At 38.9% G+C, this 15320-nt stretch overlaps 1 protein-coding gene across 1 annotated transcript in view; it reads right to left on the bottom strand.

Moving 5' to 3' along the window:
- The window catches only part of itga1 (integrin, alpha 1), a 226037-nt gene that overhangs the window by 202558 nt on the left and 8159 nt on the right, over nt 1-15320 (bottom strand). The window lies entirely within an intron of this gene.

Raw genomic sequence — 15320 nt, 5'->3', positions numbered from 1 at the left:
CTACTGCAGAAGGCTGTCAAGGCTGGATTACTGGATGTTCAATGCTGAGAGAGACAGATTTTAATCAGTAAAGGTATCAAGGCTTATGGGAAAAGGGCAGCAAAGTTGAATTAAGGATAATCAGATCAGCCATGATTTGATTGAATGGCAGAGCAAACTCATTGGACTGAATGGCCTGCTTCTGATTCTATGTCATGTGATGTTAATCTTTTATGCTAAATCAATGGGTAGAATTTAATGACTGTGTCCACAGTCCTGTGGGCCAGGATGGAGTGGGGACTAGAGGGAGGGAGCAGGAAGCATAGAGAGCTCTCTGCCTTCCCAATTTGCACTACATCAGGAGCAGAGAAGGTTAAGACTGGCTGCCTGCTTACGAGGCTTAGAAGTCACCAATTAAGGCCTCTTTCTGATGCTGATAGCAGAGGTGGAAAGAGGGGAACCACGGAATTCTGCACTCAGAGCTGGGTCAGGCTTGGGCTTGGGGGTGGGCTGATCCTTCCAGATTGACAAACTCTGCCCAACAGAAGGCCCCAACATTAACAAGTGCCAGTCCTATTGAAAGGCTCCCCATTGTTCTCCACATCAAATTACTCCCTTTATCACTCACAGCATAAGAAGTTTTGCTACACAGTACCATTGCTTTATTTTACAACTACCTTATATATCCGTCCTCAGATATATGATACTTCCACAAATTGGAACCATTACGGTGAGAGGGGAAAGATATAAAAGAGACCTATGTGGCAACTTTTCACACAGACGTGGTACATGTATGGAATGAACTGCCAGAGGAAGTGCTGGAGGCTGGTACAATTGTCATATTTAAAAGGCATTTGGATGGGTATATGAATAGGAAGGGTTTGGAGGGATATGGGCCGGGTGGGTTAGGATATCTGGCCGGCATGGACGGGTTGGAACAAATGGTCTGTTTCCATGCTGTACATCTCTATGATTCTATGACTCTACTTCACCTCTTCTACTCTGTTCAGACCCTCATAGTTTTTAATGCCTACACCAAATCGCCTCTTAATGTCTCTTCTCCAAGGAAAACAGTTTCAATTTCTTCAATCCGTCCACATGAATGAGGGTTCTGTTCCCTGGAATCACTCTTGCAAATCTTTTCAGAATTTTTCCTCGCTGAAGTGTACCCAGAATGCAGTTAAGGCCAATCCTGTGATTTATGTATGTTTAATATAACTTCCATCCTTTTGTATTTAATACCTTAATTTATAACAATCACAATCCCATTTGCATCTCTCTACCATTGTACCTCACTTAGAGCTCTATCCTTTACTTTATATTGGCTGTCCATAATCTTCCTAATAATTCATCTCACACTTCTCTACATTGAATATCATCTGCAACTTACACCAATTTGTCGATGCAGTTTTGAAGTTCTACATCACCCTTCTTATAGTGCACAGTATTTCAAAATTTTATGTTGTCATTAAGTTTTGAAATTGTATCCTAAACAAAGATCTAAGTCATTAATTCAAATTACAAAGAGCAGGGTTCATAATACTTCTACAAACTTTATTCCAGTGTAAAGCTACCACTGGCCATTAATTTCTGTTTCTTACCAGTCAACCAATTTCATCATAATGTTGCTCTTATTCTTCTCATTCAATCAGCTCTAACTTTGCTCACAAATGTTATGTGGTATTTTACCAATTGTGTTTTGGAGGTGCATGTGCACAATTTCAATAGCATTACTCTCATTTACTGGCTATGTTCCCACATTAAAGTTAGTTATGCACAATTTGTCATTAATAAGTCCATGCTGGCTTTCTTTAATCACCAAAATCTTCTCAAAAGAAAAACAAAAAAATGTGGATGCTGGAAAATAGAAACAAAATCAGGAATTCTGGAAAAATTCATCAGCTCAGGCAGCATCTGCGCAGAGAAAGCAGAATTAACATTTCAGTCCCAGTGACTGTTCTCCAGAGCTGACCCTTTTCCCTGATGCACTTTTCCCAAGTGTCCTGAGTCATGACCAAAATGTCATTTACAGTGAGTTTCATGGAGGATTTCTCTCTGTGACCCTGAACGGGTTTTCTCATGCTACCTTCCCAAACTCGCCGCATTAGTTATGTACTATGTTCCTACGGTACACTACCTGTTATATTTTCCCGTTCACTATTGGCGGAAGTATTGGCCGCAGCCAGAAACTGCCAGTATTCTGAGTTGTGGCACCATCTTTAAAGCCACCGTCATATGATGGGTGTCCACAGCTGCCCTGCACAGTTTGTTTCCCTTCTCCTGGACATGTTGGACAGTGAGTAATTGACACCCTCATATGCTGACAAGAACCTAGAGGTTCTGCTGTATGGGATAGAGTGTGATGTAAGATGCTGATGAATGCTTGAGATCCAGAGGGGCAGATAAACCGGAATCATAGGTTACTGCTCTGACTTTCCATGTCAAGAATTATCGTCCATCTGGTTTCTATCCGATGAGTAGGAGAATGGGAAACTGCATACCAATTAGGTAACAAGATATAATAATGAGGATGTTTTGCATGAAAATTGGCATTTTGATGCTCACTAGTGAGAATTTCATTTTGCCATTCAATACTTGGTTGAACAATATTTTGCTCTTGAAGTCAAGGAACTCCTCACTTCTGATCTCATATGATTTTGCCAACTTTCCAACTTTGTTCAATGTTTGGGGAAAATTCCACTTAAGATTTCTGAAAGCTTTTCTAACATCAAAATGAAACAGGATCATTTCAAATGTAGAATGGCAGTTTTTCTTCCCTGAAGGTCATTAGTGAAATGGATATGTGTTACAACAATTGATAATGACTTAACGATCACCATTAAGAGACAGAAGATTTTATCGAATTCAAATTCCACCATCTGCTAGAGTGGGATTTGAATTTGGATCCACAGTACATTCCCTGGATCTCTGGATTATTAGCTGAGTGACAATGCCTCAATGCTGTCACATTATCTGAACCATTTTTAGAATAGTACCCTTTATTTTATACAGTCTCTCTACGTTCTTTGCACTGAACTGTATCACCTCTCGCTTCAATGCACTGAACTTCACCTGCACCAATCTGCCCATTCCACCATTCCATCAATGCCCTTTGAAGTTCGAAAATGTCCTCGGCACTTTACAACCCTCCAAGGTTTGGTGTCATTGCAAACATTGAAATTGTCCCATGAACACCAAGATATATATAAAAGCAAAGATCCTCAAACCAATCGCTGGAGAACTCCACTCCACTCTGAAAAGTGCCAATTAACCATTCCTCTTTGTTTCCTATAACTTAGCCAATTTATATCCATGTTGGAACTGTCCTTTTTATTCCATGACATATAATTTTCCTCACAAGTCTGCTGTATGGCACTGCATTGAGCACCTTTGGAAGACTGTGTACATGACATCAATCATCTTTCCTCCATCAATCTACTCTGTGACCTCTTCAAAAACACCCCTGCAAATTGGATAGGCATGATCTTCCCTGAACAAATGTATGCTGACTCTTCCAAATCAACCCACATATTTCCAGGTGACGCTTACTTCCAGCCCAAACAATTGACAACAAATGTTTCCCCCAAACTGAAATTAAACTGCCTGATTTGTAATTGCTGGGTTAATCTTTACAACCACTTTTGAACAAGGGTTAAATGCTCGCAATTCTCCAATCATCCAACGGCACCTATGAATCCAGGGAAAAATAAAATAGAGTCATAACAGTCATAGAGATGTATAGCACGGAAACAGACCATTCAATCCAACTTGTCTATGCTGATGAGATATCCTGACCTAATCTAGTCCCATTTGCCAGCAGTTGGCCCATAGCCCTCCAAACCCTTCCTAGTCATGTACCCATTCAGATGCCTTTTAAATGTTGTAATTGTACCAGCCTCCACCACTTCCTCTGGCAGCTCATTCAATATATGTACCACCCTCTGCGTGAAAAAGTTGCCCTTAGGTCTCTTTTATATCTTTCCCCTCTCACCCTAAATCTATGCCCTCTAGTTCTGGACTCCCCCAATCCAGGAAAGAGACTTTGTCTATTTATCCTATTCATGCCCCTCAGTATTTGTAAACCTCTATAAGGTTACCCCTCAGCTTCCGACTCCCCAGGGAAAACAGTCTCAGCCTATTCAACCTCTCCCTATAGCTCAAATTCTCCAACCCTGGCAACATCCTTGTAAATCTTTTCTGAAACCTTTCAGGTTTCACAACATCCTTCTAATAGGAAGGAGACCAGAAATGCACACAATATTCCAAAAGTGGCCTAATCAATGTCCTGTACAGCCGCAACATGACCTCCCAACTCCTATACTCAACGCACTGACCAATAAAGGAAAGCATACAAACGCCTTCTTCACTATCCTATCTACCTGCAACTCTATTTTCAAGGAGCTATGAACCTGCACTCCAAGATCTCTTTTTTCAGCAAAGTCCCTAGGACCTTACCATTAACTGTATGAGTCCTGCTATCGTTTGCTTTTCCAAAATGCAGCACCTCCCATTTATTTAACTTAAACTCCATCTTCCACTCCTCAGCCCATTGGCCTATCTGATCAAGATCTAGTTGTAATCTGAGGTATCCACTATCCACTACATCTCTAATTTTTATGTCGCCTGCAAATGTACTAGCTAAAACTCTTACGCTCACATCCAAATCATTTATATAAATGACAAAAGGTTGTGGACCCAGCACCGATCCTTGTGGTCACAGGCCTCCAGTCTGAAAAGCAACCCTCCACCACCACCTCTGTTTTCTACCTTTGAGCCAGTTTTGTATCCAACTGGCTAGTTCTCCCTGTATTCCATAAGATCTCAATGACTGTTATGAATCTATTTTATCTTTTTCTGGATCCATAGGTGCTATTGGTTGATTGGAGAATTGCAAGCATTTAACCTTTGTTCAAAAAATGTTTGTAAAGATCAACCCAGCAATTACGAACCAGGCAGTTTAATTTCAATTTGGGGGAAACTTTTGTTGGCAATTGTTTGGGCTGGAATTAATCATCACCTGGAAATATGTGGGTTAATTTGGAAGAGTCAGCATGCTTTTGTTAAGATCCCCAGTCTCCCCTGGGGATCATTGTTGAACGCCTTGCTGAAGTTCATATAGATCATGTCCACCGCTCTGCCCTTATCAATCCTCTTTGTTACTTCTTCAGAAAACTCAATCAAGTTTGTGAGACATGATTTTCCACACCCAAAGCCATGCTAACTATCCATAATCAGTCCTTGCCTTTCCAAATACATATAAATCCTGTCCCTCATGATTCACTCCAACAACTTGCCCGCCACCGATGTCAGGCTCACCAGTCGATAGATCCCTGGCTTTCGCTTACCACCTTTCCTAAATAGTGGTACCACGTTGGCCAACCTCCAGTAAAGACAAATGCAAAGTATTCATTTTACACCTCAACCATGCTTTTTGCTTGCATGTGTACATTCCCTCTTTGGTTCCTAATTAGCCTAACTTCTCCGGTTTTTATCTTTTAATAATGGTGTGCTTATAAAGGATTATCCTTTATGTTAGTTGCTAGTATTACATCACATTACGCCTCTGTTTCTGACATCCCCTCTGAACTTCATGCATTCTGCTTGGTTTTCAACTGTATTTACTGCCTGATATCTTAATTTAATTTATAATTCCTATGACTTCCAGGAAGCTCTGGATTTATGATACATTTCTCTTTTGAAGGAATGTACATTGAGTGTACCTAAAACATTGATTTGAAGGCACCCATTGTTCAGCGAGAGTTCATTCCACATTAACTTTTGTTACCAGTCCATCCAGCCCAGCTCTCTTCTTGGTCCATGGTAGTCCTCTGTTCTCCAGTTGAGTATTGTTGCTCAGGATTGACCTACCATCATTGTAACCCTTATGATACAACAATCACTGTCACATGTTTTACTTGATTCACCTCTTTCTCATAAACCAGGTTTGTTGGAACTTTGGAATCCCAGAGCTCAGATTTCTGCATCCAGTGATGCTTCCTAGACATGGGTACATCTGGCTGATGAGAGGTTTGCAAGACTCCCCAGGACAGGAATTCCAGATTATACAAACAATGCAATTGCACCTTTTTGTTTTTTAGCTATAGCCAATGAGATTCTGTTCTTGACCTCTCTGGGACATGTTCCCTCTCCGGAACTACAATACTCTCCTTAATCAATACCATCACCCCTCCTCCTTTTCTTCCTTTCCCATCTTTCCTGAACACCTTGCATCCAAAAAGATTTAATGTATAATCCTGCTCTTCTCTGAGTCAGGGCTCCATTAACACTACTTCATATTTCCATTTCGCCACTTGCGTCTGCATCTCAACAATCTTATTTACCATCTTCAACATATTCACATACATGCTCAGTAATCTGAATTGCAACTTTATACTCTCTTTTTTATTCTATCTAATATCCTACTATTTCTTATCCGAGTATTATTTGCTTTTCTATGTATGGATTGTACACATTTTGGCACTCCTCTCCAGTATTATCTCCTGGTTTCCACACCCTTGTCAAATTAGTTTAAATCCTTTCTAATTGCACTATCAAATCATCTTGTAAGGAAACTGCTCCCGGAACTGTTTAGTTGCAAGTGCTCTGACATGTACTTATTTCCGAGCACTGGTCCAATGTTAAAAAAAGCTAAATGATCTCAACAAGCCATGCATTCATGGCTTCCTAAATTCTACCCTTTTATTTCTATATTGACTTGTATGTAATACCAAGAGTATTTCAGAAATTAACAATTTTGAGGTTCTGTTTGCAAATTTCCTTTCTGGCTTCCTAAATTCTGAATACATAAGGGGACAGAGAAGGTAGATGCAGTTAGTGTGTTTCGATGGATGGGGGAATCTAGAACCAGGGCAACAATTGAAAAATTCAGGTGTTACTACTTTGGAGCAAGAGGTGGAGAAAATATTTTACTCAGAAGATTGCAAATCTTTGAAATGCACTAGCTACCTCAGAGGATTTTAATATTTCAATCTTTTAGTACATTAACAAAGAAGTTCATAATTCTTTTATCAATGGTGTAAAGGGTTATGGGGATAGTGTGGATAAAAGGATGATCAAGCCAGGATCAAATTAAATGGTGAAGCCATTAAACGGTCAGTCAACTCAATGATCTGAAGAAGGGTCACTGGACTCAAAACTTAACCCTGCTTTCTCTACATAGATGTTGCCAGACTTGCTGAGTTTTTCCAGAAATATTTGTTTTTATTTCAGATCTAAAACATCTGCAGTTCTTTGTTTTACTACAGGTTGAATAGTCTACTTCTGTTCCTATATTACTATTTTTCTATTGTAGATATATGCAAAATTTTGACATGTACATGTATCAGAAACAGAGAACATTATCGATGCATGCTGTTAATACAATAAAAGAAAACTTAATGATTCAATTAGTGAGATGTTCATACAGTTATTTGGTATTCAGTAGCATTGCATTTGCTATTCAAAACTCTATTTTTCTACATTAGTACAATGCTTGAAACTGATTACACCTTGTGAATAAGCACACTCACAAGAGAACAAAGAAAGCTGCTGTAAATAAAATGTTCTCTCTGCAGATACGAGAACTGAAATCATCAATGGAACAGATAACAAAACATTTACTGCCCCATTGCTGTTGTCATTGTAGTGTTTTCCATGTTTTACTCAAACTTTTCTGTTTTATGTTGAGTTATTATCCTGTGTCTATTGTATTAATTCTCAGCATGAAAATGCTGGCAAACAAGAATAATTTGTCGAAGTAGACTCTCAGTATTCAGAAAACATACTTTCAAAGCATGAGTGATCTTCCGTTAGAACAAAGGATGTTATATTTACATGTACATGTCCTCTAACTGTATCACCTTGCCAAAAAAAGTTCTTTATATATAAAATGTATTTATCTGTCTGTCATTAATGTCTAAAGAGTGCATGCAATAAATTACTTTGAAGTCCAGTCCTATAATGTACAACAACATGGAAGTGATTAGGATTGGTTCCTGGCAATTCTTTGTTTGGATTACTCATGCAGATCCATGCTCATGAGAACAAATCAAATGTGATTCTTATGAAAGCAATCTAATTTAATTTGATGACAGCACTTAACTGCACTGAAACTGTCTTGCAGATACATCCATCATACAGCAGACTCTAAGAAGCTAGTTCTGCCGCATGCAAAGAGATCGGAAGAAATCAATCACAATATCAAAGCAATAAAATTTGGCTCAGTTAGTAACACTTCTGGCTCTAAGATAGAAAGTGCAGGCAAAAATCCTATATCATGATTAAAAGACAAGGACATGCAAGTTTATTAACTGTATTCCATAACTGAAACTATGGCAGAGTGGGACTACTCCCATGTCCCCATCCCCCATTGAAATTCCTAAGACTCCAGGCATTTATCAGTGCTCTTTCCATATGTTAGAAAGATGAGTGGGAGAGGGTACAACAGACATCAGGAAGGGAATTCCAGGATGTTGACGCAGCAATAATGAAGGATCAGTAATATATTTTCAAGTCAGGATGGTGACTGGCTTGGTGGAGAACCTGCAGTTGGGGGTGTTACCATGTATTTGCTGCCCTTATCCTTTCAAATGTAGTGGCCATGGATTTTGAAGGTGCTGTCTTAGGATATTTGGTTAATTTCTGCAGTGCATCTTGTAGATAGTACACACCGCTGCGACTGAATGTTGATGGCGAAGGGAGTGGATGCTTGTGGATTTGATGCCAATTAAGCAGGCTGCTTTATCCTGAATAGTATCAAGCTTCTTGAGTCTTGTTGGAGCTGCATTCATCCAGGCAAATGGGGAGTATTCCATCACACTCCTGACTTGTGCCTTGCAGATTGTGAACAGGTTTGGGGAATCAAGAGGTGAGTTATTCACCACAGTATTCCTTGCTTCTTGACCTTCTCTTTTATTCACACTATCGAGATGGCTAGTCCAGTTCAATTTCTGATCAAAGGCAACCCCCAGGATTTTGACAATGGGGGAATTTAGTGATAGCAACACTACTGAATGTCAAGGGACTATGCTTATATTGTCTCTGTTAGATGTGGTTTTTGCCTGGCATTTGCTACTTTTCGGGCCAAGGCTGGATATTGTCCAGACCTTGCTGCATGCTGTTTAACCCCTGTTGATGCAGTCAGAACTTCTCCGCCACAGGAAACAGAGTTTTGTATTGAAAATGATCTCTTGTTAATACAGGAAGGTTTTCCTGTTTCACATTTAAAGAATCCCATCAAGTTCACAGTGATCAATAAACTAATGCCTTTTTAAGCTATTACCAGTTTCTTTACCTGGGTATCCACTCAAAAGGAGTGAAAAAAGTGGCTCATCCCCAACAAGGATCAGTTTTCCATTAGCTACAATGGATTACCACCGATAGATTAGCCTTTGTTATTATGGTTAGTCTCATGAGATCCTAATGAGCATATTCGTTTATTTTCGCTTTGTTAGAAATACAAGTTCTTAGCTCTTGATCTGCTGATACTTCATCCCTAGCTGTTTTGTTTCACAGATTTTGTTGCCCTCTGGTGATCTGCCATTGTTGTCCACTCCAATGGGCAGGTGAATGGAGCAGTCCCCAAGTCTATCTTATCGAGGACAAAAATGAAACCTATATAATTGTTCTTATTCTGACCCACATATTAGCAACCTATACAGCTCAGTTACCTGCCCCCACCCCTCCATAAGCTTATATTCAGTGTAACATTCCCTACATAGTGAACAAAAGAGATTCATGGGCTGTTGGATGACTGAGGTCCTCGAATCCTTCCCCTTTCAGAAATATCACCTCTGAAGAAGGCAAATTCATTATACATCCACCTCAACGCCTCAGCAGATACACTAGGGTAGAATTCCAGCAGATTCTGGCGCCACCCGAAATCTGGCCCTCCAACCTTGCTGAAAATATAGTTGTTTTCTGGTACTATAATCGAAACTGGCATTTTAGTGTGGATGGAGTGCTTAAAATCTATTGGTTGGAAATTAAAGATAGCATCTCTAAAAGATGGCATGAATGATACCAAGTAATACTGGATTCGGCATGTGGCCAATACTCATCTGAGCCTAAGAAAAAACATAAACTGGTCACTTATCTCATTTGGTCTCTGCAGGACAAGTGTGCACAAATTGGTTGCTGCATTTTTCTATTTGGATAGAGTGATTGCTCTTCGAGTGTAATTTATAGTCTCCGCAATGTATCTTAAGAGCATGTAAGGTATTATATGAATTGAAGTTCATTCTTTAGGTTTTACCTAAAACAAATGAAATGACTAAGTTATCTTCTCCAACAATTAAAATGTATCAACCTTGAGAACTGAGACTAGCACTGTCAGCTAAAGCATTTTTAAAGGCTTCTTTCCAACTGCAATTGCAAATTTCAAAGGCTGATCAATAATCCATATTTTAGGAATCTCTATCCTCATTGAGAATATTAATGGGCTTTAAATACACAGACAGGATCACCATTACAATCAAATAAAAATAATCACTGCATCTGCACTGAAGAGTGCTACATACAGATTTATGGCCACACAGTTATGAATGAAAATTTCAAAGTGAAATGAAAATTAGCTGTCAATCCAAGCTGAGCTATTTTGCTTTGAAATTAAGGACTACTGATAAATGCTGACCACCCAGAGAGTTTTCAAAACAGAAATTACCAAAATATAACCAAACTATAAAATCCAATCCCTTTCAATATAACTAATTTCATTTTAGCAAGGGACAAACTTTAAGTCTTTCATTTTGCATAAAATGAAAGGCAAGTAATTGTAAGTTAACACTGAAACAGAGTTTGAACATAGGATAATTAGAACCCAATTTGGTGACTGCTAAAAGGCAGTTAGATTCCTCTGGTCCTCTGGTCAAATTACTTGAAAACATGCTTGAAAAACTCCAGCCAAACATCATCAGAAACTGTTCAAGGTTTTGTGCCCTCTATCCGTCTGTAAGTTCATGTCTTGGTTAGGCATTTTGAAGAATTTATCACCATCATGACTAAATTGCTGTCTTAATATTACAACTTGTTTTAAGTTGAAGAATTGCTTCAGATTTGACTTAATACCTTGTTTTGAATAAATCTTATACATTTTTGTGTTTTCACTGCAGATTTGCACCAGCTGGGAGCACACATCGGGAATTTTGATGTAAAATATAAAAAATTAAGTTTTTCTTTCTTCCTGGTGTTTTTTACTCCCTTTTACTTTGATGTAGCAACGATAAAATGCCATAATCCTACAAAGCACAGAGCCTCTCTCCCATTAGAGAGAGGTAATATACTCAGGGTGGTTTAGGCTGAAGATCACAACACCTCAGGTGAGGGAGACATTGAGAAGAAGAAGCAACTTTAATTATGATTTGGAGATGCTGATGTTGGACTGGGGTGTATAAAGTTAAAAATCACACAACACCAGGTTATAGTCCAACAGGTTTAATTGAAAGCACTAGCTTTCGGACCATTGCTCCTTCCCAACCTCAGTTGGTCTGGGAACTGAACTCATGCTGGGGGCATTACTCTGAAGGGCTTATGCCCGAAACGTCGATTCTCCTGTTCCCTGGATGCTGCCTGACCTGCTGCGCTTTTCCAGCAACACATTTTCAGCAGTGTTACATAACCAACCAGCCAACTGAGTTAAACAACCCCTTTTCTCTGCTATAGACCTCTTTGACTCTATGACTAATTCAATGGTCCTCATAGGATTTCTGCTCCAGTAGGATTTGTAATAAAATCTGAGAGAATTGGAATTCCAATATGTTGTAGTTGTTCATGAATGTGATTTGTTATTTCTTCAGTTTTTATCTTAACGTTTTTTATTTGAAGGCAATGTCACTCAGTGTGTCACAGAATAGCATAGAAAAGAGAGACATGTACCAAAGCTCTTTGTCTTGCATTCATCAGGACCAACATGTGAAAGAATGCTATACATCAATCATCACAACAATTTATACTGCAGGAGATAAGTGGCATTGATTGGTTGGCAAGTTAACTCTGATTGGCTGAAGTTATGCCATGGGTAGAGCAGCCGGAAGGTATGGACAGTTAAGATCCATAAGTCTCTAATATTTCATGTTCGATGATCTCTATAATCAGAGTAATGTGACTTTACTTCTTGTTAGAACTCAATTCAAAACAAATTGCTTTTACTTCAATGGCTATTCTATTTAAACTTTTCATTTATTCATTAATAACTTTAGGATTCCCCTTTGGGCATTAGAAAGTATGTGAAGATAATGCGGTTTAACTTAGCTTGCATATTATCCCCATCCCATGCAGCACTTCAAATTCTATTTAGCACCAATCTTTAATAGTTCAGATAAAATTGCAAATTCAAATAATATTTTTCTATAAGACAATGCACCATTTTAACAAGGGTGTATCACTTGCCAATTATAACAGCGAATACATTTCAGATTTAATTGGTTGTAAGTGTTTTTGGATGTTTGGAGGCTGTGAAAGGCAACAAAAAATGTAAATCTTCCTTTCTTTGTACCTGTAACATATATTTTGGATCGATAAGCTGACCAATGTTTTCCTTATTAATGTTTGATTATAGAAATGGTTTTCAATTGTCATGTTAAGAATCTTAAAATGATAATCTCATAGGCTGCTCAAGTATAAGCAGAAAACCTCGAATAATCAGAATTTGTGTTGAGTGTATTACATTTGGGCCTAGTGCTCAGTCTGCCCAAACTCCGTTCACAGACAGAGGATCAAATACAAGAGAACGTTATGGATACACATTAATTGCCATTTTACTTATTTAGAATAGACAAGAAAGAACCAGGCTATTTACTGAACTAATTCACGCTGGTGCTTGTACTTTGCATTAAGTTCCTGCCATTCCACCTACCTAAATTCAATCATTGGCATAAATTTTTGTTTCTTTTCCTGTCTCACACTCATCTAGTCATCGTCTCAACGCATCTAAATTTGTTGCTCAACCACTTCCTGCGGTAGTGAATTTCACATTTCAGTTGCTTATTTTTCCAATGTATTTGTTCATAACTACCTTATGTTTGTGTCTCAGAGTTTTGGATTCCCTCACAATTGGAAATATTCTCTCCATCTTCTTATATCATGGAACTCAAAACTGTATAATCAAGATTCTATAAAATATATAGTACAACTTTACTTGTAATTTTATACTCCACCATACTACAGTCCACTCCTTCATCACTCCCAACACCTCCACTCCTCCCATGGAATCTGCCACGCAACCACAAATAATAAAACGTGTCCTTTTATCTCTCTCTTCACTGTCAAAGGTGAAGCAACAATTTACTTCAACTTTTTTCAATTTAGCATGCAGTATCGCTGCTCACTGTGCAGTATTTTCTCACCGGAAGACCAAATGCCAACTGAGTGATCACTTTGAAAAACACTTATGCTCAGTTTGTAAACAAAATCATCATTATCTGGTTATTTATCATTTCAATACACCAGCTTCTTCTAATGCTCATGTTTCTGTCCTAGGTCTGCTACAGTGTTCCAGTGAAGCCCAAAGTAAGCCAGAGGAACAGTGCCTCACTTTACAATTAGGCCTTCACAGTTTTCTGGACTCCATATTGAGTTTAGATTAGATTAGATTCCCTACAGTGTGGAAACAGGCCCTTTGACCCAACAAGTCCAGACCAACCCTCTGAAGAGTAACCCACCCAGACCCATTTCCCTCTCACTAATGTACCTAACACTATAGGCAATTTAGCATGGCCAATTCACCTGACCTGCACATCTTTGGACGGTGGGAGGAAACTGGAGTACTCGGAGTAAACCCACGCAGACACAGGGAGAATGTGCAGAGGCCAGAATCAAACCTGGGATTCTGGTGCTGTGAGGCAGCAGTGCAAACCACTGAGCCACCGTGCAACAACTTCAGGTGTTGGATTTATCCTCATTTTGATACTTTTCAACTCCAAGTGCCTGAATCTTGTTTTCATTTATTTGCTTTCTATCACTGACCATCTTTACTCTGATATTAGCACTGACTCTGGACCAATACTTTTGTTTTTTTTCACTGAACCATTAACGTTGCCTTTTCTTCTCTGAAATCTTTGATCTTTAATCAGCTATGAGCTAACCAATAGGACAGGTGTAAACCAATGTGCCAAACACAGATGTAAAGGTTCACTCATGGAATGGAACATTGAAGGAGAAATAATAGAATAACTACAACATGGGTTTGAGAACAAGAAGGTGGCATGGCAAAACTGGTCAAGACACAAGTTTACTAAATAGTCTGCAAAGTGTGATTTTTAAATTGTTAGGGCTGTGCAAAAATCGTGGTCTGTGTTTGTGTGACAGTAAAAATACCTCCTTCACTTCAGCATTGGAGATTGGTAAAAATGTTGGAGATAAAAATCTCAGACAGCAGTCTGTGTTTATTCAAGCATAATGTTCAAACTGGGGTCCAGAGAGTATAGCTTTGAACAGGACAGTGATGTCCTAAAAAGCAATTAAATGAGCCTCAAACAGACTTTAATTGATATTGATGACACAGAGATAGCAAGGGATAGGTATAAAAAGAGACTTTAAAAACAACTTGCTGCTGCAGTGGATAGAGCAGTTTGATCATTTACTCCTACGACATACCAGGAAAACTGTTGACTGATTCACCACTTGATCCAGATACCAACATGTGGGTTTATAAGAAATCAATATCTTTGTGAGTGTATACTGTTGTCTAGTAGTTTAACAAAGATATATCATATTTAGTGGCACAGTATCTACATTGTTTTGTGTTATTGATATCTGGACGAGAATATTAGGTTCTATAGGCAAAACACTTTTGGAAGACTGCATGCAATTCTGTCTCATGGCTATTTGAAAGATGTTGTGAAACTTGAAAAGGTTCAGAAATGATTTACGAGGATGTTGTTGGGGTTGGAGGGTTTGAACTATACGGAGAGGCTGAATAGACTGGTGCTATCTTCCCTGGAGCATCGGAGGATGAGGGCTGACCTTATAGAGGTTTTTAAAATCATGAGAGGCATGGATAGTGTGAAGGGTTAAGGTCTTCACCAGGGTAGGGGAGTCCAAAGTTGGAGGGTATTGGTTTAAGGTGAGAGGGGAAAGATTTAAAAGGGACCTAAGGGGCAATGTTTTCAAGCAGAAGGTAGTGCATGTATGGAATGAGCTGCCAGAGGAAGTGGTGGAGGCTGGTATAATTACAACATTTAAAAGGCATCTGGATGGGTATATGAATGGGAAGCGTTTAGAGGGACATGGACCAAATGCTAGCAATTGGGTCGAGATTTATTTAGAATATCTGGTTCACATGGATGAGTTAAACTGAAGGGTTTCCATGCTATACATCTGCATGACTCAATGACCTTCAAAACATG

The sequence above is a fragment of the Chiloscyllium plagiosum genome, chromosome 1 (assembly GCF_004010195.1).
Source record: "Chiloscyllium plagiosum isolate BGI_BamShark_2017 chromosome 1, ASM401019v2, whole genome shotgun sequence".
Taxonomy (NCBI): domain Eukaryota; kingdom Metazoa; phylum Chordata; class Chondrichthyes; order Orectolobiformes; family Hemiscylliidae; genus Chiloscyllium; species Chiloscyllium plagiosum.
Note: the sequence above shows the minus strand (reverse complement) of the source record. Positions and strands in the feature narration are given on the sequence as shown.